Source organism: Bombina bombina, chromosome 4, assembly GCF_027579735.1.
Source record: "Bombina bombina isolate aBomBom1 chromosome 4, aBomBom1.pri, whole genome shotgun sequence".
Taxonomy (NCBI): Eukaryota; Metazoa; Chordata; class Amphibia; order Anura; family Bombinatoridae; genus Bombina; species Bombina bombina.
The window spans coordinates 931004795-931008121 of record NC_069502.1 but is presented as its reverse complement, the minus strand read 5'-3'; positions in this window follow the sequence as shown (position 1 = coordinate 931008121).

Genomic DNA, 3327 nt, shown 5'->3' with positions numbered 1-3327 from the left:
TTCGATTGGTTAGGGGGCGGGAGAAGGGCGGGACAATAGCATGCACGGGACTTTACTCACTGGCCCATAGGCACTGTGGCACACAGACACATGCTGCTGCATCTGAAGGGCAGGCTCTGGGTGGGACACCGTCAGCAGGCATTGGCAGCATGGCATGCACTTGACAGACAGAGCCTCAGCCTGGATCGAAAAAGGTAGGACAGCTTTGCCACTGGCACATTTTATTACTACAGTATACTACTAATACTGCAGTATATCTCCCCATTTGCAGTAAGAGAATGCTAGCTCACCTAGCTGAGCATTCATTTCTTTTTATATGTTCCTAATTTAAGTCTTTATTTACAGGTGAAAATCGAAAATTAGAATATCGTGCAAAAGTTCATATATTTCACTAATGCAACTTAAAAGGTGACACTAATATATGAGATAGACTCATTACATGCAAAGCAAGATAGTTCAAGCTGTGATTTGTCATAATTGTGATGATTATGGCTTACAGCTCATGAAAACCCCAAATCCACAATCTCAGAAAATTAGAATATTATATGCAATCATTAAAACAAGGATTTTACATACCTGTAGAACAATATCGGACCTCTGAAAAGTATAAGCATGCATACTGTATGTACTCAGTACTTGGTTTGGGCCCTTTTTGCAGTAATTACTGCCTCAATGCGGCGTGGCATGGAAGCTATCAGTCTGTGGCACTACTGAGGTGTCATGGAAGACCAGGATGCTTCAATAGCGGCCTTCAGCTCTTCTGCATTGTTCGGTCTCATGTCTCTCATCTTTCTCTTGGCAATGCCCCATAGATTCTCTATGGGGTTCAGGTCAGGCGAGTTTGCTGGCCAATCAAGCACAGTAATCCCACGGTCATTGAACCAGGTTTTGGTGCGTTTGGCAGTATGGGCAGGTGCCAAGTCCTGCGGAAAATGAAGTCAGCATCCAAAATTTGCTCTCATCAGAAAAGAGGACTTTGGACCACTGAGTAACAGACCAGGTCTGTTTTTCTTTAGCCCAGGTAAGACGCTTCTGACGTTGTTTGTTGTTCAGGAGTTGCTTGACAAGAGGAATACGACATTTGAAGCCCAGTCCCCAACACTTTTGAATGGCCTTTTCCTGACAATCCTCTCCAGGCTGCGGTCATCCCTGCTGCTTGCACACATTTTTCTTCCACAATTTTCCCTTCCACATAACTTTCCATTAATGTGCTTTGATACAGCACTTTGGGAACATCCAACATCTTTTGCAATTACCTTTTGAGGCTTTCCCTCCTTATGGAGGGTGTCAATGATGGGTTTCTGCACAACTGTCAGGTCAGCAGTCTTTCCCATGATTGTGATTCCTACTGAACCAGACTGAGAGACCATTTAAAGGCTCAGGAACCCTTTGCAGGTGTTATGGCTTAATTAGCTGATTAGAGTGGGACACTTTGAGCCTAGAATATTGCACCTTTTCACAATATTCTAATTTTCTGAGATTGTGGATTTGGAGTTTTCATGAGCTGTAAGCCATAATCATCACAATTATGACAAATCACGGCTTGAACTATCTTGCTTTGCACGTAATGAGTCTATCGCATATATTAGTTTCACCTTTTAAGTTACATTAGTGAAATAAATGAACTTTTGCACGGTATTCTAATTTTTCGAGTTTCACCTGTATATGATTTCAATTTCTATAATTCTATTCTAAGGTTGAGACAAATATATGTTCCTTTTAACAGCATTTAAAAATTGGAAGATAGTAATGAGGCCTTTCATTGAGAAGGATGTACATCCCTGATATGGTATAAATGGCATGAGTAAGGCAAGCCAAATATGTTGTGTGTTTTTTTCTGCACTGTCTACAATTATTATAATGAATTCCTAATCATTAATAGGCTAAATAGGTATTCCTTGGGCAAACATTAAAAAAGCAGGCAGTTTCATTCATGGGTACTTTTTCTAAATATATAATTTATTAAAAGTATCTAACCATGCTGGCATTCCAGTATTAATGACATCAGAAAAAAAAAAAATCTCATCATGCCATGCAGTAAGCATTTAGTTTACAATAGCAGTGTGACATGTCGGGAATTGTATTTTTCAGCTGTTATCTGTTTTAAAATGTGATAATAAGACAAACTTCTTATATATTTCACAACTCTTAGATGTGTATGTTTCTCCATTGGTCCAGTAGATTCGACAAAACTATCTAATTTCTCTATTATGCTATGGAGCTCATTTACTTAAAGGGACAGTCAAGTCCAAAAAAAACTTTCATGATTCAGATAGGGCATGTCATTTTAAACAACTTTCCAATTGACTTTTATCACCAATTTTGCTTTGTTCTCTTGGTATTCTTAGTTGAAAGCTAAACTTAGGAGGTTCATATGCTAATTTCTTAGACTTTGAAGGCCACCTCTAACTTAAATGCATTTTTCACCACTAGAGGGCGTTAGTTCATTTGTTTCATATAGAAAATATTGAGCTCAAGCATGTGAATTTACCGAGGAGTGAGCACTGATTGGCTAAAATGCACGTCTGTCAAAAGAACTGAAATAAGGGGGCAGTCTGCAGAGGCTTAGATACAAGGTAATCACAGAGGTAAAACGTGTATTATTATAACTGTGTTGGTTATGCAAAACTGGGGAATGGGTAATTAAAGGATTATCTATCATTTAAAACAACAAAAATTCTGGTGTTGACTGTCCCTTTAAGTGTGAATAAACTCTCCAAATTTTAATAAATCTGCATAACAGATCAGTTGGGGAGATTTATTTCACTGGAAATCCCTTGGAATCTTTAACAAACCTACAGCTAGATTACAAGTTTTGTCGGTAAAGACTAGCGTTGCTAACGCTCCTTTTTTTTCCAGTGCTCACTTTAAACAATGCTGGTATTACAAGTTTTCTGAATGGCTGCGTTAGCCTCAGAAAAGTGAGCGTTGAGCAAATTTAGCGCCACTTCTACTTGTAATACCAGCGTTGCTTACGGTAGCGGTAAGCTGGCAAAACTTGCTCATGCACGATCTCCCCATAGGAAACAATGGGGCTGAGCTGGCTGAAAAAAAACCTAACACCTGCAAAAAAGCAGCGTTCAGCTCCTAACGCAGCCCCATTGTTTCCTATGGGAAAACACTTTCTAAGTCTAAACCTAACACCCTAACATGAACCCCGAGTCTAAACACCCCTAACCTTACACTTATTAACCCCTAATCTGCCGCCCCCGACATCCTCGCCACCTGCATTATATTATTAACCCCTAATCTGCTGCTCCGGACACCGCCGCCACCTGCATTATACCTATGAACCCCTAATCTGCTGCCCCTAACATCGCCGACACC